Below are 25,403 nucleotides of genomic sequence, written 5' to 3'. Positions count from 1 at the left end.
GTAAAGATGTCTATATCCCTATCTCACCATTCTCTGGGTAAAGATGTCAACATCCCCATCTCACCTCTGTCTGGGTAAATATGTTTATATCCCCATCTCACCCCTCTCTGGAGAAAGATGTCAATATCCCCATCTAACCATTCCCTGGTTAAAGATGACTATATCCATATCTCACTCCGCTCTGTGTAAATATGTCTATATCACCATCTCACCATTCTTGGGTAAACCCATCTCAACCTTCTCTGGGTAAAGATGTATATATCCCCATCATGCCATTCTCTGGGTAAAGATGTCTATATCCCCATCTCACCATTCTCTGGGTAAAGATGTCTATATCCCCATCTCACCACTCTCTGGGTAAAGATGTCTATATCCCCATCTCACCATTCTCTGGGTAAAGATGTCTATATCCTCATCTCACCATTCCCTGGGTATAGATGTCTATATACCCATCTCACCCCTCTCTGGGAAAAGATGTCTACATCTCCATCTCACCATTCCCTGGGTAAAGATATATATATCCCCATCTCAAGTCTTTATGTATAAATATGACTATATCCCCATCTCACCCCTCTCTGGGTAAAGATGTCTATATCCCCATCTCAGCATTCCCTGGGTAAATGTTTCTATATACCCAACTCAACATTCGCTGGGTAAAAATGTCCATGTACCCATCTCAGCCTTCTCTGGTTAAAGATGTCTATATCCCTTTTTCACCATTCCCTGGGTAAAGATATCTATATCCCCATCCCTCCCCTCTCTGGATAAACATGTCTATATCCCTATCTCATCCCTCTCTGGGTAAAGATGTCTATAACCGCATCTCAACCTTCTCTGGATAAAGATATCTATATCCGCATCTCACCACTCCCTGGCTAATGATGTCTATTTCCCCATCTCACCATTCCCTGGGTAAAGATGTCTATATCCCCACCTCACCATTCTCTGGGTAAAGATGTCTATCTCCCCATCTCATAATTCCCTGGGTAAAGATGTCTATGTCCCCATCTGACCATTACCTGGGTAAAGATTTCAATATCCCAAACTCAACATTCTCTGGGTAAAGATGTCTATTTCCCCATCTCACCCCTCTCAGGGTAAAGATGTCTATATCCGTATCTCACCATTCTCTGGGTAACGATTTCTAGATCCGCATCTCACCAATCCCTGGTTAAAGATGTCTTTATTCCCATCTCACCCCTCTCAGGGTAAAGATGTCTCAATCCCCATTTCACCATTCTCTGGGTAAAGATATATATATCCCCATATCACCATTCTCTGGGTAAAGTTGTCTATAGCTCCATCTCATCATTCCCTGGAAAAAGATGTCTATATCCGTATCTCATCCCTCTCTGGATAAATATGACTATATCCACATCTCTCCATTCTCTGGGTTAAGATGTCTATATCCCCATCTCACCCCTCTGTAGGTAACGGTGTGTATATCCCATCTCACGCCTCTCTGGTAAAGATGTCTATACCCCCATCTCGCCATTACCTGGGTAAAGATGTCTATATCCCGAACTTACTCCTCTCTGGGTAAATATGTCTATATCCCCAACTCACCATTCCATGGGTGAAGATATCTATATCCCTAACTCACCCTTCTCTGGGTAAGGATGTCTATGTCCCCATCTCAACATTCTCTGCGTAAAGATGTCTATATCCCCACCTCACAATTCTCTGGGTAAAGAAATGTATATACCCATCTCAGGCCTCTCTGGCAAAAGATGTCTATATCCCCATCTCACCCCTCTCTGGTTAAAGATGTCTATATCCCCAACTCAACCGCCTCTGGGTAAAGATGTATATATCCCCGTCTCACCATTCTCTGGATAAAGATGTCTATATCCCCATCTCACCATTCCCTGGATAAAGATGTCAATATCCCAACCTCACCATTCTCTGGGTAAAGACGTCTATATCCCCATCTCACCACCCTCAGGGTAAAGCTGTCTATATCCGCATCTCACCATTCTCTGGGTAAAGATTTCTAAATCCCCATCTCACCATTCCCTGGGTAAGAATGTCTATATCCCCATCTCACCATTATCTGAGTAATGATGTCTATATCGCCATCTCACCTCTCTCTGGGTAAAGATGTTTATATCCCCATTTCACCATTCCCTGCATAAAGATGTCTATATCCCCATCTCACCATTCCCTGGGTAAAGATGTCTATATCCCCATCCCACCGTTCTCTGGGCAAAGATGCCTATATACCCATCTCACCACTCCCTGTGTAAAGATATATGTATCCCCATCTCACCATTCTCTGGGTAAAGATATCTATATCCCCATCTCACCATTCTCTGGGTAAATATGTCTATATCCCCATCTCAAAATTCCCTGGGTAAAGATGTCTATATCAACCTCTCACCATTCTTTGGGTAAATATCTCTATATCCCCAATTTACCATTCTCTGCTAAAGATGTCTATATCCCCTTCTCACCAATCTCTGGGTAAAGATTTCTATATCCCCATTTCACAATTCCCTGGGTAAAGGTTTATATATCCCCATCTCACCATACCCTCGGTAAAGATATCTATATCCCCATCGCACCATTCTCCAGTTAAAGATGTCTATATCCCCATGTCAACATTCCCTCGGTAAAGATGTCTATATCCCCATCTCACCATTCCCTGTGTAAAGATGTCTATATCCCCATCTCATCATTCTCTGGGTAAAGATGTTTATATTCACATCTCACCGTTCCCTGGTAAAGATATCTATATCCCCATTTCACCATTCTCTGGTAAAGATGTCTATATCCCCATCGCACCATTCCCTGCTATAAACATGTCTATATCCCCATCTCACCCCTCTCCAGGTAAAGATGTCAATATCCCCATCTCACCATTCTCTGGGTAAAGATGTCAACATCCCCATCTCACCTCTGTCTGGGTAAATATGTCTATATCCCCATCTCACCCCTCTCTGGAGAAAGATGTCAATATCCCCATCTAAACATTCCCTGGTTAAAGATGACTATATCCATATCTCACTCCGCTCTGTGTAAATATGTCTATATCATCATCTCACCATTCTTGGGTAAAGATGTCTATATCCCCATCTCAACCTTCTCTGGGTAAAGATGTATATATCCCCATCACACCATTCTCTGGGTAAATATGTCTATATCCCCATCTCACCACTCTTTGGGTAAAGATGTCTATATCCCCATCTCACCACTCTCTGGGTAAATATGTCTATATCCCCATCTCACCCCTCTCAGGGTAAAGATGTCTATATCCCCATCTCACCATTCTCTGGGTAAAGATGTCTATATCCTCATCTCACCATTCCCTGGGTATAGATGTCTATACCCATCTCACCCCTCTCTGGGTAAAGATGTCTACATCTCCATCTCACCATTCCCTGTGTAAAGATATATATATCCCCATCTCAAGCCTTTATGTGTAAGTATGACTATATCCCCATCTCACCCCTCTCTGGGTAAAGATGTCTATATCCCCATCTCAGCATTCCCTGGGTAAATGTTTCTATATACCCAACTCAACATTCGCTGGGTAAAAATGTCCATGTACCCATCTCAGCCTTCTCTGGTTAAAGATGTCTATATCCCTTTCTCACCATTCCCAGGGTAAAGATATCTATATCCCCATCCCTCCCTTCTCTGGATAAAGATGTCTATATCCCTATCTCATCCCTCTCTGGGAAAAGATGTCTATATCCACAACTCTCTATTCTCTGGGTAAAGATGTCTATAACCCCATCTCACCTCTCTGTGGGTAAAGATGTGTATATCCCCATCTCACGCCGCTCTGGTAAAGATGTCTATACCCACATCTTAATATTCCCTGGGTAAGGATGTCTATATCCCGAACTTAGCCCTCTCTGGTTAAATATGTCTATATCCCCAACTCACCATTCCCTGGGTAAAGATGTGTATATCCCCATCTCACCCCTCTCTGGGTAAGGATGTCTATATCCCCATCTCACAATTCTCTGGGTAAAGAAATGTATATCCCAATTTCAGGCCTCTCTGGATAAAGATGTCTATATCCCCATCTCACCCCTGACTGGATAAAGATATCTATATTCCCATTTCACCCCTTTCTGGGTAAAGATGTCTATATCCCCATCTCAACAGTCTCTGGGTAAAGATGTCTATATCCACATCTCACCATTCCCTGGGTAAAGATGACTATATCACCATCTCACCATTGCCTGAGTAAAGATGTCTATATCAACATCTCACCATTCCCTGGGTAAAGATGACTATATCACCATCTCACCATTGCCTGAGTAAAGGTATATATATCCGCATCTCACCATTCCCTGGCTAAAGATGTCAATATCCCAACCTCACCATTCTGGGTAAAGATGTCTATATCCCCATCTCACCCCTCTCAGGGGAAAGATGTCTATATCCGCATCTCACCATTCTCAGTGTAAAGATTTCTAGATCCCCATCTCACTATTCCCTGAGTAAAGATGTCTATTTCACCATCTCACCATTGCCTGATTAAAGATGTCTATATCCCCATCTCACCATTCCCTGGTTAAAGATTTCTTGATCCCCATCTCACCATTCCCTGGGTAAAGATGTCAATATCCCTATCTCAGCATTCTCTGGGTAAAGATATCTATATCACCTTATCACAATTCTCTGGGTAAAGATGTCTTGAGCCCCATCTCATCATTCCCTGGATAAAGATGTCTATATGCCCTTCTCACCATTCTCTTGGTAAAGACGTCTATATCCGCATCTCACCACTCCCTCGGTAAAGATGTCTATATGCCCATCTCACCATTCTCTTGGTAACAACGTCTATATCCGCATCTCACCACTCCCTGGCTAAAGATATCTATATCCCCATCTCACCCCTCTCAGGGTAAAGATATCTATATCCCCATCTCACCATTCCCTGGGTAAAGATGTCAATATCCCTACTTCACCATTCTCTGGGTAAAGATATCTATTTCACCATCTCACCATTGCTTGAGTAAAGATGTCTATATCCCCATCTCAACATTCCCTGGTTAAAGATGTCTTTAATCCCATCTCATCATTCCCTGGTTAAAGATGTATTTATCCCCATCTCACCATTCCCTGGTTAAAGATGTCAATATCCCTATCTCACCATTCTCTGGGTAAAGATATTTATATCCCCATCACACCCCTCTCAGGTTGAAGATGTCTATATCCCCATCTCACCCCTCTCAGGGGAAAGATGTCTATATCCGCATCTCACCATTCTCAGGGTAAAGATTTCTAGATCCCCATCTCACCATTCCCTGAGTAAAGATGTCTATTTCACCATCTCAACATTGCCTGAGTAAAGATGTCTATATCCCCATCTCACCATTCCCTGGTTAAAAAAAATTTTATCCCCAATCTCACCATTCCCTGGGTAAAGATGTCAATATCCCTATCTCAGCATTCTCTGGGTAAAGATGTTTATTTCCCCATCTCACCCCGCTCAGGGTAAAGATGTCTATATCCCCATTTCACCATTCTCTGGGTAAAGATATCCATAATCCCCATATCACCATTCTCTGGGTAAAGATGTCTTGAGCCCCATCTCATCATTCCCTGGATAAAGATGTCTATAAACCTATGTCATCCCTCTCTGGGTACAGATGTCTATATCCACATCTCTCAATTCTCAGTGTAAAGATGTCTATATCCCCATCTCACCCCTCTGCGGGTAAAGATGTGTATATCCCCATCTTACGCCTCTCTGGTAAAGTTGTCTATACCCGAATCTCACCATTTCCTGCGTAAAGATGTCTCTATCCCGATCGTAGTCCTCTCTGGGTAAATATGTCTATATCCCCAACTCACCATTCCCTGGACAAAGATGTCTATATCCACATCTCACCCCTCTCTGGGTAAGGTTGTCTATATCCCCATATCACCATTCTCTGGGTAAAGATGTCTATATCCCCATCTCACCTTTCCCTGGTTAAATTTTTTTTATCACCAATCTCACTATTCCCTGGGTAAAGATATCAATATCCCTATCTCAGCATTCTCTGGGTAAAGATGTTTATTTCCCCATCTCACCCCGCTCAGGGTAAAAATGTCTATATCCCCATTTCACCATTCTCAGGGTAAAGATATCTATAATCCCCATATCACCATTCTCTGGGTAAAGATGTCTTGAGCCCCATCTCATCATTCCCTGGATAAAGATGTCTATAAACCTATGTCATCCCTCTCTGGGTACAGATGTCTATATCCACATCTCTCAATTCTCAGTGTAAAGATGTCTATATCCCCATCTCACCCCTCTGCGGGTAAAGATGTGTATATCCCCATCTTACGCCTCTCTGGTAAAGTTGTCTATACCCGAATCTCACCATTTCCTGCGTAAAGATGTCTCTATCCCGATCGTAGTCCTCTCTGGGTAAATATGTCTATATCCCCAACTCACCATTCCCTGGACAAAGATGTCTATATCCACATCTCACCCCTCTCTGGGTAAGGTTGTCTATATCCCCATATCACCATTCTCTGGGTAAAGATGTCTATATCCCCATCTCACCTTTCCTTGGTTAAATTTTTTTTATCACCAATCTCACTATTCCCTGGGTAAAGATATCAATATCCCTATCTCAGCATTCTCTGGGTAAAGATGTTTATTTCCCCATCTCACCCCGCTCAGGGTAAAAATGTCTATATCCCCATTTCACCATTCTCAGGGTAAAGATATCTATAATCCCCATATCACCATTCTCTGGGTAAAGATGTCTTGAGCCCCATCTCATCATTCACTGGATAAAGATGTCTATATACCCATCTCACCCCTCTCTGTGTAAGGATGTCTATATCCCCATCTCACCATTCTCTGCGTAAGGATGTCTATATCCCCGTCTCACACCTCTCTGGGTAAAGAAATGTATATCCCCATCTCAGGCCTCTCTGGGTAAAGATGTCTATACACCTATCTCAACCGTCTCTGGGTAAAGATGTCTATATCCCCATCTCAACATTCCCAGGGTAAATGTGTCTATATCACCATCTGAACATTCCGTGGGTAAAGAAGACTATATCACCATCTCACCATTGCCTGAGTAAAGATGTCTATATCCCCATCTCACCATTCCCTGGGTAAAGATGTCTATATCCCCATCTCACCATTCCCTGGGTAAAGATGTCAATATCCCAACCTCACCATTCTCTGGGTAAAGATGTCTACATCCCCATCTCACCCCTCTCAGTGTAAAGATGTCTATATCCGCATTTCACCATTTTCTGGGTAAAGATTTCTAGATCCCCATCTCACCATTCCCGGAGTAAAGATGACTATTTCACCATCTCACCATTGCCTGAGTAAAGATGTCTATATCCCCATCTCACCATTCCCTGGTTAAAGATATCTTTATCCCCATCTCACCATTCCCTTGGTAACGATGTCTATATCCGCATCTCACCACTCCCTGGTTAAAGATGTCTATATCCCCATCTCACCATTACCTCGGTCAAGATATCTATATGCTCACCTCATTATTCTCTTGTAAAGATGTCTATCTCCCCATCTCATCATTCCCTGGGTAAAGATGTCTATATCCCCATCTCACCATTCCCTGGTTAAAGATGTCAATATCCCAACCTCACCATTCTCTGGGTCAAGATGTCTATATCCCCATCTTACCCCTCTCAGCGTAACAATGTCTATATCCGCATCTCACCATGCTGTGGTTAAAGATTTCTAGATCCCCATCTCACCATTCCCTGAGTAAAGATGTCTATTTCACCATCTCAACATTGCCTGAGTAAAGATGTCTATATCCCAACTCAACATTGTCTGAGTAAAGATGTCTATTACCACATCTCACCATTCCCTGGTTAAATATGTATTTATCCCCATCTCACCATACCCTGGGTAAATATGTCAATATCCCTATCTCTCCATTCCCTGGGTAAAGATGTTTATATCCCCATCTCACCCCTCTCAGGGTAAAGATGTCTATATCCCCATTTCACCATTCTCTGAGTAAAGATATCTATATCCCCATATCACCATTCTCTGGATAAAGATGTCTAAAACACCATCTCATCATTCCCTGAATAAAGATGTCTATAACACTATCTCATCCCTCTCTGGGTACAGATGTCTATATCCACATATCTCCATTCTCTGGTTAAATATGTCTATAATCCCATCTCACTCCTCTGTGGGTAAGGATGTGTATATCCCCTTCTCACGATTCTGGTAAAGATGTCTATACCCCATCTCACCATTCCCTGGGTAAAGATGTCTATATCCCGATCTTAGACCTCTCTGGGTAAAGATATCTATATCCCCAAATCACCATTCCCTGGATAAAGATGTCTATATCCCCATCTCACCCTTCTCTGTGTAAAGATGTCTATATCCCCATCTCACCATTTCCTAGGAAAAGATGTCTATATCCCCATCTCACCGTTCTCTGGGCAAAGATGCCTATATCCCCATCTCACCACTCCCTGTGTAAAGATATATGTATCCCCATCTCACCATTCTCTGGGTAAAGATATCTATATCCCCATCTCACCATTCTCTGGGAAATATGTCTATATCCCCATCTCAAAATTCCCTGGGTAAAGATGTCTATATCAACCTCTAACCATTCTTTGGGTAAATATCTCGATAGCCCCAATTTACCATTCTCTGCTAAAGATGTCTATATCCCCTTCTCACCAATCTCTGGGTAAAGATTTCTATATTCCCATTTCACAATTCGCTGGGTAAAAGTTTATATACCCCCATCTCACCATACCCTCGGTAAAGATATCTATAACCCCATCGCACCATTCTCCAGTTAAAGATGTCTATATCCCCATGTCAACATTCCCTCGGTAAAGATGTCTATATCCCCATCTCACCATTCCCTGTGTAAAGATGTCTATATCCCCATCCCATCATTCTCTGGGTAAAGATGTCTATATTCCCATCTCACCGTTCCCTGGTAAAGATATCTATATCCCCATTTCACCATTCTCTGGTAAAGATGTCTATATCCCCATCGCACCATTCCCTGCAATAAACATGTCTATATCCCCATCTCACCCCTCTCCAGGTAAAGATGTCAACATCCCCATCTCACCATTCTCTGGGTACAGATGTCAACATCCCCATCTCACCTCTGTCTGGGTAAATATGTCTATATCCCCATCTCACCCCTCTCTGGAGAAATATCTCAATATCCCCATCTAACCATTCCCTGGTTAAAGATGACTATATCCATATCTCACTCCGCTCTGTGTAAATATGTCTATATCACCATCTCACCATTCTTGGGTAAAGATGTCTATATCCCCATCTCAACCTTCTCTGGGTAAAGATGTATATATCCCCATCACACCATTCTCTGGGTAAAGATGTCTACATCTCCATCTCACTATTCCCTGGGTAAATATATATATATATCCCCATCTCAAGCCTTTATGTATAAATATGACTATATCCCCATCTCACCCCTCTCTGGGTAAAGATGTCTATATCCCCATCTCAGCATTCCCTGGGTAAATGTTTCTATATACCCAACTCAACATTCGCTGGGTAAAAATGTCCATGTACCCATCTCAACCTTCTCTGGTTAAAGATGTCTATATCCCTTTCTCACCATTCCCAGGGTAAAGATATCTATATCCCCATCCCTCCCCTGTCTGGATAAAGATGTCTATATCCCTATCTCATCCCTCTCTGGGAAAAGATGTCTATATACACAACTCTCCATCTCTGGGTAAAGTTGTCTATATCCCCATCTCACCTCTCTGTGGGTAAAGATGTGTATATCCCCATCTCACGCCGCTCTGGTAAAGATGTCTATACCCACATCTCAACATTCCCTGGGTAAAGATGTCTATATCCCGAACTTAGCCCTCTCTGGTTAAATATGTCTATATCCCCAACTCACCATTCCCTGGGTAAAGATGTGTATATCCCCATCTCACCCCTCTCTGGGTAAGGATGTCTATATCCCCATCTCGCAATTCTCTGGGTAAAGAAATGTATATCCCAATTTCAGGCCTCTCTGGGTAAAGTTGTCTATATCCCCATCTCACCCCTCTCTGGATAAAGATATCTATATCCCCATTTCACCCCTCTCTGGGTAAAGATGTCTATATCCCCTTCTCAACAGTCTCTGGGTAAAGATGTCTATATCCACATCTCACCATTCCCTGGGTAAAGATGACTATATCACCATCTCACCATTGCCTGAGTAAAGATGTCTATATCAACATCTCACCATTCCCTGGGTAAAGATGACTATATCACCATCTCACCATTGCCTGAGTAAAGGTGTATATATCCGCATCTCACCATTCCCTGGCTAAAGATGTTAATATCCCAACCTCACCACTCTCTGGGTAAAGATGTCTATATCCCCATCTCACCATTCCCTGGGTAAAGATGTCTATATCCCCATCTCACCATTCCCTGGGTAAAGATGTCAATATCCCTACTTCACCATTCACTGGGTAAATATATCTATATCCCCATCTCACCCCTCTCAGGGTAAAGCTGTCTATATCCGCATCTCACCATTCTCAGGGTAAAGAATTCTAGATCCCCATCTCACCATTCCCTGAGTAAAGATGTCTATTTCACCATCTCACCATTGCCTGACTAAAGATGTCTATATCCCCATCTCACCATTCCCTGGTTAAAGATTTCTTGATCCCCATCTCACCATTCCCTGGGTAAAGATGTCAATATCCCTATCTCAGCATTCTCTGGGTAAAGATATCTATATACCCATATCACAATTCTCTGGGTAAAGATGTCTTGAGCCCCATCTCATCATTCCCTGGATAAAGATGTCTATATGCCCATCTCACCATTCTCTTGGTAACGACGTCTATATCCGCATCTCACCACTCCCTGGGTAAAGATGTCTATATGCCCATCTCACCATTCGCGTTGTAACAACGTCTATATCCGCATCTCACCACTCCCTGGGTAAAGATATCTATATCCCCATCTCACCATTCCCTGGGTAAAGATGTCTATATCCCCATCTCACCATTCCCTGGGTAAAGATGTCAATATCCCTACTTCACCATTCTCTGGGTAAATATATCTATATCCCCATCTCACCCCTCTCAGGGTAAAGCTGTCTATATCCGCATCTCACCATTCTCTGGATAAAGATTTCTAGAACCCCATCTCACCATTCCCTGAGTAAAGATGTCTATTTAACCATCTCACCATTGCTTGAGTAAAGATGTCTATATCCCCATCTCAACATTCCCTGGTTAAAGATGTCTTTATCCCCATCTCACCATTCCCTGGTTAAAGATGTATTTATCCCCATCTCACCATTCCCTGGGTAAAGATGTCAATATCCCTATCTCACCATTCTCTGGGTAAAGATATTTATATCCCTATCACACCCCTCTCAGGTTGAAGATGTCTATATCCCCATCTCACCCCTCTCAGGGGAAAGATGTCTATATCCGCATCTCACCATTCTCAGGGTAAAGATTTCTAGATCCCCATCTCACCATTCCCTGAGTAACGATGTCTATTTCACCATCTCAACATTGCCTGAGTAAAGATGTCTATATCCCCATCTCACCATTCCCTCTCTGGGTACAGATGTCTATATCCACATCTCTCAATTCTCAGGGTAAAGATGTCTATATCCCCATCTCTCCCCTCTGTGGGTAAAGATGTGTATAGCCCATCTTACGCCTCTCTGGTAAAGATGTCTATACCCGAATCTCACCATTCCCTGCGTAAAGATGTCTCTATCCCGATCGTAGTCTTCTCTGGGTAAATATGTCTATATCCCCAACTCACCATTCCCTGGACAAAGATGTATATATCCCCATCTCACCACTCTCTGGGTAAAGATGTCTATATCCCCATCTCACCATTCTCTGGGTAAAGATGTCTATATCCTCATCTCACCATTCCCTGGGTATAGATGTCTATATACCCATCTCACCCCTCTCTGGGAAAAGATGTCTACATCTCCATCTCACCATTCCCTGGGTAAAGATATATATATCCCCATCTCAAGTCTTTATGTATAAATATGACTATATCCCCATCTCACCCCTCTCTGGGTAAAGATGTCTATATCCCCATCTCAGCATTCCCTGGGTAAATGTTTCTATATACCCAACTCAACATTCGCTGGGTAAAAATGTCCATGTACCCATCTCAGCCTTCTCTGGTTAAAGATGTCTATATCCCTTTTTCACCATTCCCTGGGTAAAGATATCTATATCCCCATCCCTCCCCTCTCTGGATAAACATGTCTATATCCCTATCTCATCCCTCTCTGGGTAAAGATGTCTATAACCGCATCTCAACCTTCTCTGGATAAAGATATCTATATCCGCATCTCACCACTCCCTGGCTAATGATGTCTATTTCCCCATCTCACCATTCCCTGGGTAAAGATGTCTATATCCCCACCTCACCATTCTCTGGGTAAAGATGTCTATCTCCCCATCTCATAATTCCCTGGGTAAAGATGTCTATGTCCCCATCTGACCATTACCTGGGTAAAGATTTCAATATCCCAAACTCAACATTCTCTGGGTAAAGATGTCTATTTCCCCATCTCACCCCTCTCAGGGTAAAGATGTCTATATCCGTATCTCACCATTCTCTGGGTAACGATTTCTAGATCCGCATCTCACCAATCCCTGGTTAAAGATGTCTTTATTCCCATCTCACCCCTCTCAGGGTAAAGATGTCTCAATCCCCATTTCACCATTCTCTGGGTAAAGATATATATATCCCCATATCACCATTCTCTGGGTAAAGTTGTCTATAGCTCCATCTCATCATTCCCTGGAAAAAGATGTCTATATCCGTATCTCATCCCTCTCTGGATAAATATGACTATATCCACATCTCTCCATTCTCTGGGTTAAGATGTCTATATCCCCATCTCACCCCTCTGTAGGTAACGGTGTGTATATCCCATCTCACGCCTCTCTGGTAAAGATGTCTATACCCCCATCTCGCCATTACCTGGGTAAAGATGTCTATATCCCGAACTTACTCCTCTCTGGGTAAATATGTCTATATCCCCAACTCACCATTCCATGGGTGAAGATATCTATATCCCTAACTCACCCTTCTCTGGGTAAGGATGTCTATGTCCCCATCTCAACATTCTCTGCGTAAAGATGTCTATATCCCCACCTCACAATTCTCTGGGTAAAGAAATGTATATACCCATCTCAGGCCTCTCTGGCAAAAGATGTCTATATCCCCATCTCACCCCTCTCTGGTTAAAGATGTCTATATCCCCAACTCAACCGTCTCTGGGTAAAGATGTATATATCCCCGTCTCACCATTCTCTGGATAAAGATGTCTATATCCCCATCTCACCATTCCCTGGATAAAGATGTCAATATCCCAACCTCACCATTCTCTGGGTAAAGACGTCTATATCCCCATCTCACCACCCTCAGGGTAAAGCTGTCTATATCCGCATCTCACCATTCTCTGGGTAAAGATTTCTAAATCCCCATCTCACCATTCCCTGGGTAAGAATGTCTATATCCCCATCTCACCATTATCTGAGTAATGATGTCTATATCGCCATCTCACCTCTCTCTGGGTAAAGATGTTTATATCCCCATTTCACCATTCCCTGCATAAAGATGTCTATATCCCCATCTCACCATTCCCTGGGTAAAGATGTCTATATCCCCATCCCACCGTTCTCTGGGCAAAGATGCCTATATACCCATCTCACCACTCCCTGTGTAAAGATATATGTATCCCCATCTCACCATTCTCTGGGTAAAGATATCTATATCCCCATCTCACCATTCTCTGGGTAAATATGTCTATATCCCCATCTCAAAATTCCCTGGGTAAAGATGTCTATATCAACCTCTCACCATTCTTTGGGTAAATATCTCTATACCCCCAATTTACCATTCTCTGCTAAAGATGTCTATATCCCCTTCTCACCAATCTCTGGGTAAAGATTTCTATATCCCCATTTCACAATTCCCTGGGTAAAGGTTTATATATCCCCATCTCACCATACCCTCGGTAAAGATATCTATATCCCCATCGCACCATTCTCCAGTTAAAGATGTCTATATCCCCATGTCAACATTCCCTCGGTAAAGATGTCTATATCCCCATCTCACCATTCCCTGTGTAAAGATGTCTATATCCCCATCTCATCATTCTCTGGGTAAAGATGTTTATATTCACATCTCACCGTTCCCTGGTAAAGATATCTATATCCCCATTTCACCATTCTCTGGTAAAGATGTCTATATCCCCATCGCACCATTCCCTGCTATAAACATGTCTATATCCCCATCTCACCCCTCTCCAGGTAAAGATGTCAATATCCCCATCTCACCATTCTCTGGGTAAAGATGTCAACATCCCCATCTCACCTCTGTCTGGGTAAATATGTCTATATCCCCATCTCACCCCTCTCTGGAGAAAGATGTCAATATCCCCATCTAAACATTCCCTGGTTAAAGATGACTATATCCATATCTCACTCCGCTCTGTGTAAATATGTCTATATCATCATCTCACCATTCTTGGGTAAAGATGTCTATATCCCCATCTCAACCTTCTCTGGGTAAAGATGTATATATCCCCATCACACCATTCTCTGGGTAAATATGTCTATATCCCCATCTCACCACTCTTTGGGTAAAGATGTCTATATACCCATCTCACCACTCTCTGGGTAAATATGTCTATATCCCCATCTCACCCCTCTCAGGGTAAAGATGTCTATATCCCCATCTCACCATTCTCTGGGTAAAGATGTCTATATCCTCATCTCACCATTCCCTGGGTATAGATGTCTATACCCATCTCACCCCTCTCTGGGTAAAGATGTCTACATCTCCATCTCACCATTCCCTGTGTAAAGATAAATATATCCCCATCTCAAGCCTTTATGTGTAAGTATGACTATATCCCCATCTCACCCCTCTCTGGGTAAAGATGTCTATATCCCCATCTCAGCATTCCCTGGGTAAATGTTTCTATATACCCAACTCAACATTCGCTGGGTAAAAATGTCCATGTACCCATCTCAGCCTTCTCTGGTTAAAGATGTCTATATCCCTTTCTCACCATTCCCAGGGTAAAGATATCTATATCCCCATCCCTCCCTTCTCTGGATAAAGATGTCTATATCCCTATCTCATCCCTCTCTGGGAAAAGATGTCTATATCCACAACTCTCTATTCTCTGGGTAAAGATGTCTATAACCCCATCTCACCTCTCTGTGGGTAAAGATGTGTATATCCCCATCTCACGCCGCTATGGTAAAGATGTCTATACCCACATCTTAACATTCCCTGGGTAAGGATGTCTATATCCCGAACTTAGCCCTCTCTGGTTAAATATGTCTATATCCCCAACTCACCATTCCCTGGGTAAAGATGTGTATATCCCCATCTCACCCCTCTCTGGGTAAGGATGTCTATATCCCCATCTCACAATTCTCTGGGTAAAGAAATGTATATCCCAATTTCAGGCCTCTCTGGATAAAGATGTCTATATCCCCATCTCACCCCTGACTGGATAAAGATATCTATATTCCCATTTCACCCCTTTCTGGGTAAAGATGTCTATATCCCCATCTCAACAGTCTCTGGGTAAAGATGTCTATATCCACATCTCACCATTCCCTGGGTAAAGATGACTATATCACCATCTCACCATTGCCTGAGTAAAGATGTCTATATCAACATCTCACCATTCCCTGGGTAAAGATGACTATATCACCATCTCACCATTGCCTGAGTAAAGGTATATATATCCGCATCTCACCATTCCCTGGCTAAAGATGTCAATATCCCAACCTCACCATTCTGGGTAAAGATGTCTATATCCCCATCTCACCCCTCTCAGGGGAAAGATGTCTATATCCGCATCTCACCATTCTCAGTGTAAAGATTTCTAGATCCCCATCTCACTATTCCCTGAGTAAAGATGTCTATTTCACCATCTCACCATTGCCTGATTAAAGATGTCTATATCCCCATCTCACCATTCCCTGGTTAAAGATTTCTTGATCCCCATCTCACCATTCCCTGGGTAAAGATGTCAATATCCCTATCTCAGCATTCTCTGGGTAAAGATATCTATATCACCTTATCACAATTCTCTGGGTAAAGATGTCTTGAGCCCCATCTCATCATTCCCTGGATAAAGATGTCTATATGCCCTTCTCACCATTCTCTTGGTAAAGACGTCTATATCCGCATCTCACCACTCCCTCGGTAAAGATGTCTATATGCCCATCTCACCATTCTCTTGGTAACAACGTCTATATCCGCATCTCACCACTCCCTGGCTAAAGATATCTATATCCCCATCTCACCCCTCTCAGGGTAAAGATATCTATATCCCCATCTCACCATTCCCTGGGTAAAGATGTCAATATCCCTACTTCACCATTCTCTGGGTAAAGATATCTATTTCACCATCTCACCATTGCTTGAGTAAAGATGTCTATATCCCCATCTCAACATTCCCTGGTTAAAGATGTCTTTAATCCCATCTCATCATTCCCTGGTTAAAGATGTATTTATCCCCATCTCACCATTCCCTGGTTAAAGATGTCAATATCCCTATCTCACCATTCTCTGGGTAAAGATATTTATATCCCCATCACACCCCTCTCAGGTTGAAGATGTCTATATCCCCATCTCACCCCTCTCAGGGGAAAGATGTCTATATCCGCATCTCACCATTCTCAGGGTAAAGATTTCTAGATCCCCATCTCACCATTCCCTGAGTAAAGATGTCTATTTCACCATCTCAACATTGCCTGAGTAAAGATGTCTATATCCCCATCTCACCATTCCCTGGTTAAAAAAAATTTTATCCCCAATCTCACCATTCCCTGGGTAAAGATGTCAATATCCCTATCTCAGCATTCTCTGGGTAAAGATGTTTATTTCCCCATCTCACCCCGCTCAGGGTAAAGATGTCTATATCCCCATTTCACCATTCTCTGGGTAAAGATATCCATAATCCCCATATCACCATTCTCTGGGTAAAGATGTCTTGAGCCCCATCTCATCATTCCCTGGATAAAGATGTCTATAAACCTATGTCATCCCTCTCTGGGTACAGATGTCTATATCCACATCTCTCAATTCTCAGTGTAAAGATGTCTATATCCCCATCTCACCCCTCTGCGGGTAAAGATGTGTATATCCCCATCTTACGCCTCTCTGGTAAAGTTGTCTATACCCGAATCTCACCATTTCCTGCGTAAAGATGTCTCTATCCCGATCGTAGTCCTCTCTGGGTAAATATGTCTATATCCCCAACTCACCATTCCCTGGACAAAGATGTCTATATCCACATCTCACCCCTCTCTGGGTAAGGTTGTCTATATCCCCATATCACCATTCTCTGGGTAAAGATGTCTATATCCCCATCTCACCTTTCCCTGGTTAAATTTTTTTTATCACCAATCTCACTATTCCCTGGGTAAAGATATCAATATCCCTATCTCAGCATTCTCTGGGTAAAGATGTTTATTTCCCCATCTCACCCCGCTCAGGGTAAAAATGTCTATATCCCCATTTCACCATTCTCAGGGTAAAGATATCTATAATCCCCATATCACCATTCTCTGGGTAAAGATGTCTTGAGCCCCATCTCATCATTCCCTGGATAAAGATGTCTATAAACCTATGTCATCCCTCTCTGGGTACAGATGTCTATATCCACATCTCTCAATTCTCAGTGTAAAGATGTCTATATCCCCATCTCACCCCTCTGCGGATAAAGATGTGTATATCCCCATCTTACGCCTCTCTGGTAAAGTTGTCTATACCCGAATCTCACCATTTCCTGCGTAAAGATGTCTCTATCCCGATCGTAGTCCTCTCTGGGTAAATATGTCTATATCCCCAACTCACCATTCCCTGGACAAAGATGTCTATATCCACATCTCACCCCTCTCTGGGTAAGGTTGTCTATATCCCCATATCACCATTCTCTGGGTAAAGATGTCTATATCCCCATCTCACCTTTCCCTGGTTAAATTTTTTTTATCACCAATCTCACTATTCCCTGGGTAAAGATATCAATATCCCTATCTCAGCATTCTCTGGGTAAAGATGTTTATTTCCCCATCTCACCCCGCTCAGGGTAAAAATGTCTATATCCCCATTTCACCATTCTCAGGGTAAAGATATCTATAATCCCCATATCACCATTCTCTGGGTAAAGATGTCTTGAGCCCCATCTCATCATTCACTGGATAAAGATGTCTATATACCCATCTCACCCCTCTCTGTGTAAGGATGTCTATATCCCCATCTCACCATTCTCTGCGTAAGGATGTCTATATCCCCGTCTCACACCTCTCTGGGTAAAGAAATGTATATCCCCATCTCAGGCCTCTCTGGGTAAAGATGTCTATACACCTATCTCAACCGTCTCTGGGTAAAGATGTCTATATCCCCATCTCAACATTCCCAGGGTAAATGTGTCTATATCACCATCTGAACATTCCGTGGGTAAAGAAGACTATATCACCATCTCACCATTGCCTGAGTAAAGATGTCTATATCCCCATCTCACCATTCCCTGGGTAAAGATGTCTATATCCCCATCTCACCATTCCCTGGGTAAAGATGTCAATATCCCAACCTCACCATTCTCTGGGTAAAGATGTCTACATCCCCATCTCACCCCTCTCAGTGTAAAGATGTCTATATCCGCATTTCACCATTTTCTGGGTAAAGATTTCTAGATCCCCATCTCACCATTCCCGGAGTAAAGATGACTATTTCACCATCTCACCATTGCCTGAGTAAAGATGTCTATATCCCCATCTCACCATTCCCTGGTTAAAGATATCTTTATCCCCATCTCACCATTCCCTTGGTAACGATGTCTATATCCGCATCTCACCACTCCCTGGTTAAAGATGTCTATATCCCCATCTCACCATTACCTCGGTCAAGATATCTATATGCTCACCTCATTATTCTCTTGTAAAGATGTCTATCTCCCCATCTCATCATTCCCTGGGTAAAGATGTCTATATCCCCATCTCACCATTCCCTGGTTAAAGATGTCAATATCCCAACCTCACCATTCTCTGGGTCAAGATGTCTATATCCCCATCTTACCCCTCTCAGCGTAACAATGTCTATATCCGCATCTCACCATGCTGTGGTTAAAGATTTCTAGATCCCCATCTCACCATTCCCTGAGTAAAGATGTCTATTTCACCATCTCAACATTGCCTGAGTAAAGATGTCTATATCCCAACTCAACATTGTCTGAGTAAAGATGTCTATTACCACATCTCACCATTCCCTGGTTAAATATGTATTTATCCCCATCTCACCATACCCTGGGTAAATATGTCAATATCCCTATCTCTCCATTCCCTGGGTAAAGATGTTTATATCCCCATCTCACCCCTCTCAGGGTAAAGATGTCTATATCCCCATTTCACCATTCTCTGAGTAAAGATATCTATATCCCCATATCACCATTCTCTGGATAAAGATGTCTAAAACACCATCTCATCATTCCCTGAATAAAGATGTCTATAACACTATCTCATCCCTCTCTGGGTACAGATGTCTATATCCACATATCTCCATTCTCTGGTTAAATATGTCTATAATCCCATCTCACTCCTCTGTGGGTAAGGATGTGTATATCCCCTTCTCACGATTCTGGTAAAGATGTCTATACCCCATCTCACCATTCCCTGGGTAAAGATGTCTATATCCCGATCTTAGACCTCTCTGGGTAAAGATATCTATATCCCCAAATCACCATTCCCTGGATAAAGATGTCTATATCCCCATCTCACCCTTCTCTGTGTAAAGATGTCTATATCCCCATCTCACCATTTCCTAGGAAAAGATGTCTATATCCCCATCTCACCGTTCTCTGGGCAAAGATGCCTATATCCCCATCTCACCACTCCCTGTGTAAAGATATATGTATCCCCATCTCACCATTCTCTGGGTAAAGATATCTATATCCCCATCTCACCATTCTCTGGGAAATATGTCTATATCCCCATCTCAAAATTCCCTGGGTAAAGATGTCTATATCAACCTCTAACCATTCTTTGGGTAAATATCTCGATAGCCCCAATTTACCATTCTCTGCTAAAGATGTCTATATCCCCTTCTCACCAATCTCTGGGTAAAGATTTCTATATTCCCATTTCACAATTCGCTGGGTAAAAGTTTATATACCCCCATCTCACCATACCCTCGGTAAAGATATCTATAACCCCATCGCACCATTCTCCAGTTAAAGATGTCTATATCCCCATGTCAACATTCCCTCGGTAAAGATGTCTATATCCCCATCTCACCATTCCCTGTGTAAAGATGTCTATATCCCCATCCCATCATTCTCTGGGTAAAGATGTCTATATTCCCATCTCACCGTTCCCTGGTAAAGATATCTATATCCCCATTTCACCATTCTCTGGTAAAGATGTCTATATCCCCATCGCACCATTCCCTGCAATAAACATGTCTATATCCCCATCTCACCCCTCTCCAGGTAAAGATGTCAACATCCCCATCTCACCATTCTCTGGGTACAGATGTCAACATCCCCATCTCACCTCTGTCTGGGTAAATATGTCTATATCCCCATCTCACCCCTCTCTGGAGAAATATCTCAATATCCCCATCTAACCATTCCCTGGTTAAAGATGACTATATCCATATCTCACTCCGCTCTGTGTAAATATGTCTATATCACCATCTCACCATTCTTGGGTAAAGATGTCTATATCCCCATCTCAACCTTCTCTGGGTAAAGATGTATATATCCCCATCACACCATTCTCTGGGTAAAGATGTCTACATCTCCATCTCACTATTCCCTGGGTAAATATATATATATATCCCCATCTCAAGCCTTTATGTATAAATATGACTATATCCCCATCTCACCCCTCTCTGGGTAAAGATGTCTATATCCCCATCTCAGCATTCCCTGGGTAAATGTTTCTATATACCCAACTCAACATTCGCTGGGTAAAAATGTCCATGTACCCATCTCAACCTTCTCTGGTTAAAGATGTCTATATCCCTTTCTCACCATTCCCAGGGTAAAGATATCTATATCCCCATCCCTCCCCTGTCTGGATAAAGATGTCTATATCCCTATCTCATCCCTCTCTGGGAAAAGATGTCTATATACACAACTCTCCATCTCTGGGTAAAGTTGTCTATATCCCCATCTCACCTCTCTGTGGGTAAAGATGTGTATATCCCCATCTCACGCCGCTCTGGTAAAGATGTCTATACCCACATCTCAACATTCCCTGGGTAAAGATGTCTATATCCCGAACTTAGCCCTCTCTGGTTAAATATGTCTATATCCCCAACTCACCATTCCCTGGGTAAAGATGTGTATATCCCCATCTCACCCCTCTCTGGGTAAGGATGTCTATATCCCCATCTCGCAATTCTCTGGGTAAAGAAATGTATATCCCAATTTCAGGCCTCTCTGGGTAAAGTTGTCTATATCCCCATCTCACCCCTCTCTGGATAAAGATATCTATATCCCCATTTCACCCCTCTCTGGGTAAAGATGTCTATAGCCCCTTCTCAACAGTCTCTGGGTAAAGATGTCTATATCCACATCTCACCATTCCCTGGGTAAAGATGACTATATCACCATCTCACCATTGCCTGAGTAAAGATGTCTATATCAACATCTCACCATTCCCTGGGTAAAGATGACTATATCACCATCTCACCATTGCCTGAGTAAAGGTGTATATATCCGCATCTCACCATTCCCTGGCTAAAGATGTTAATATCCCAACCTCACCACTCTCTGGGTAAAGATGTCTATATCCCCATCTCACCATTCCCTGGGTAAAGATGTCTATATCCCCATCTCACCATTCCCTGGGTAAAGATGTCAATATCCCTACTTCACCATTCTCTGGGTAAATATATCTATATCCCCATCTCACCCCTCTCAGGGTAAAGCTGTCTATATCCGCATCTCACCATTCTCAGGGTAAAGAATTCTAGATCCCCATCTCACCATTCCCTGAGTAAAGATGTCTATTTCACCATCTCACCATTGCCTGACTAAAGATGTCTATATCCCCATCTCACCATTCCCTGGTTAAAGATTTCTTGATCCCCATCTCACCATTCCCTGGGTAAAGATGTCAATATCCCTATCTCAGCATTCTCTGGGTAAAGATATCTATATACCCATATCACAATTCTCTGGGTAAAGATGTCTTGAGCCCCATCTCATCATTCCCTGGATAAAGATGTCTATATGCCCATCTCACCATTCTCTTGGTAACGACGTCTATATCCGCATCTCACCACTCCCTGGGTAAAGATGTCTATATGCCCATCTCACCATTCGCGTTGTAACAACGTCTATATCCGCATCTCACCACTCCCTGGGTAAAGATATCTATATCCCCATCTCACCATTCCCTGGGTAAAGATGTCTATATCCCCATCTCACCATTCCCTGGGTAAAGATGTCAATATCCCTACTTCACCATTCTCTGGGTAAATATATCTATATCCCCATCTCACCCCTCTCAGGGTAAAGCTGTCTATATCCGCATCTCACCATTCTCTGGATAAAGATTTCTAGAACCCCATCTCACCATTCCCTGAGTAAAGATGTCTATTTAACCATCTCACCATTGCTTGAGTAAAGATGTCTATATCCCCATCTCAACATTCCCTGGTTAAAGATGTCTTTATCCCCATCTCACCATTCCCTGGTTAAAGATGTATTTATCCCCATCTCACCATTCCCTGGGTAAAGATGTCAATATCCCTATCTCACCATTCTCTGGGTAAAGATATTTATATCCCTATCACACCCCTCTCAGGTTGAAGATGTCTATATCCCCATCTCACCCCTCTCAGGGGAAAGATGTCTATATCCGCATCTCACCATTCTCAGGGTAAAGATTTCTAGATCCCCATCTCACCATTCCCTGAGTAACGATGTCTATTTCACCATCTCAACATTGCCTGAGTAAAGATGTCTATATCCCCATCTCACCATTCCCTCTCTGGGTACAGATGTCTATATCCACATCTCTCAATTCTCAGGGTAAAGATGTCTATATCCCCATCTCTCCCCTCTGTGGGTAAAGATGTGTATAGCCCATCTTACGCCTCTCTGGTAAAGATGTCTATACCCGAATCTCACCATTCCCTGCGTAAAGATGTCTCTATCCCGATCGTAGTCTTCTCTGGGTAAATATGTCTATATCCCCAACTCACCATTCCCTGGACAAAGATGTATATATCCACATCTCAACCCTCTCTGGGTAAGGTTGTCTATATCCCATATCACCATTCTCTGGGTAAAGATGTCTATATCCCCATCTCACCATTCCCTGGTTAAATTTTTTTATCCCCAATCTCACCATTCCCTGGGTAAAGATATCAATATCCCTATCTCAGCATTCTCTGGGTAAAGATGTTTATTTCCCCATCTCACCCCGCTCAGGGTAAAGATGTCTATATCCCCATTTCACCATTCTCAGGGTAAAGATATCTATAATCCCCATATCACCATTCTCTGGGTAAAGATGTCTTGAGCCCCATCACATCATTCCCTGGATAAAGATGTCTATAAACCTATCTCATCCCTCTCTGGGTACAGATGTCTATATCCACATCTCTCCATTCTCTGGGTAAAGATGTCTATATCCCAATCTCATCCCTCTGTGTGTAACGATGTGTATATCCCCATCTCACGCCTCTCTGGTAAAGATGTATATACCCCCATCTCACCAGTCCCTGGGTAAATATGTCTATATCCCGATCTTAGCTCTCTCTGGGAAAATATGTCTATATCCCCAACTCAACATTCCCTGGGCAAAGTTGTCTATATACCCATCTCACCCCTCTCTGGGTAAGGATGTCTATATCCCCATCTCACCATTCTCTGCGTAAGGATGTCTATATCCCCGTCTCAAACCTCTCTGGGTAAAGAAATGTATATCCCCATCTCAGGCCTCTCTGGGTAAAGATGTCTATACACCCATCTCAACCGTCTCTGGGTAAAGATGTCTATATCCCCATTTCACCATTCCCTGGGTAAATGTGTCTATTTCACCATCTCACCATTCCCTGAGTAAAGATGACTATATCACCATCTCACCATTGCCTGAGTAAAGATGTCTATATCCCCATCTCACCATTCCCTGGGTAAAGATGTCTATATCCCCATCTCACCATTCTCTTGGTAAAGATGTCTACATCCCCATCTCACCCCTCTCAGTGTAAAGATGTCTATATCCGCATCTCACCATTCCGTGGGTAATGATTTCTAGATCCCCATCTCACAATTCCCTGGGTTAGGATGTCTATGTCCCCATCTCACCATTATCTGAGTAATGATGTCTATATCCCCATCTCACCCCTCTCTGGGTAAAGATGTCTATATCCCCATCTCACCATTCCCTGCGTAATGATGTCTATATCTCCATCTCACCATTCCCTGGGTAAAGATATATAATACCCCATATCACCCTTCTCCGGGTAAAGCTGTTTATAGCCCCATTACATCATTCCCTGCTTAAAGATGTGTATATCCCTATATCATCCCTCTCTGGGTAAAGATGTCTCTATCCACAGCTCTCCATTTTCTGGGTAAAGATGTCTATATCGCAATCTCACACCTCTTTGGGTAAAGTTTTGTATATCCCCATTTCACGCCTCTCTGGTAAGGATGTCTATACCCCAATTCACCATTCCCTGAGTAAAGATGTCTATATCCGCATCTCACCTTTCTCTGGGTAAAGATTTCTAGATCCCCATCTCACCATTCACTGGTTAAAGATGTCTTTATCCCCATTTCACCACTCTCAGGGTAACGATGTCTAAATCCCCATTTCACCATTCCATGGGTAAAGATATCTATATCCCCATATCACAATTCTCTGGGTAAAGTTGTCTATAGCTTCATCTCATCATTCCCTGGATAAAGATGTCTATATCCCTATTTCATCCCTCTCTGGGTAAAGATGTATATATCCACATCTCTCCATTCTATGTGTAAAAATGTCTATATCACCATCTCACCCCTCTATTGTTAACGATGTGTATATCCCCATTTCACTTCTCTCTGGAAAAGATGCCTATACCCCCATCTCACCATTCCCTGTGTAAAGATGTCTATATCCCGAACTTACTCCTCTCTGGGTAAATATGTCTATATCCCCAACTCACCATTCCCAGGGTAAAGATGTCTATATTCCCATCTCACAATTCTCTGGGTAAAGAAATGTATATCCCCATCTCAGGCCACTCTGGGTAAAGATGTCTATATCCCCATCTCACCCCTCTCTGGGTAAAGATGTCTATATCCCCATTTCACCCCTCTCTGTTTAAAGATGTCTATATCTCCATCTCAACCGTCTCTGGGTAAAGATGTCTATATCCGCATGACACCATTCCC

This window comes from Pristiophorus japonicus, chromosome Y (genome assembly GCF_044704955.1).
Source record: "Pristiophorus japonicus isolate sPriJap1 chromosome Y, sPriJap1.hap1, whole genome shotgun sequence".
NCBI classification, from domain to species: Eukaryota; Metazoa; Chordata; class Chondrichthyes; family Pristiophoridae; genus Pristiophorus; species Pristiophorus japonicus.
This window is presented reverse-complemented; position numbering follows the sequence as displayed.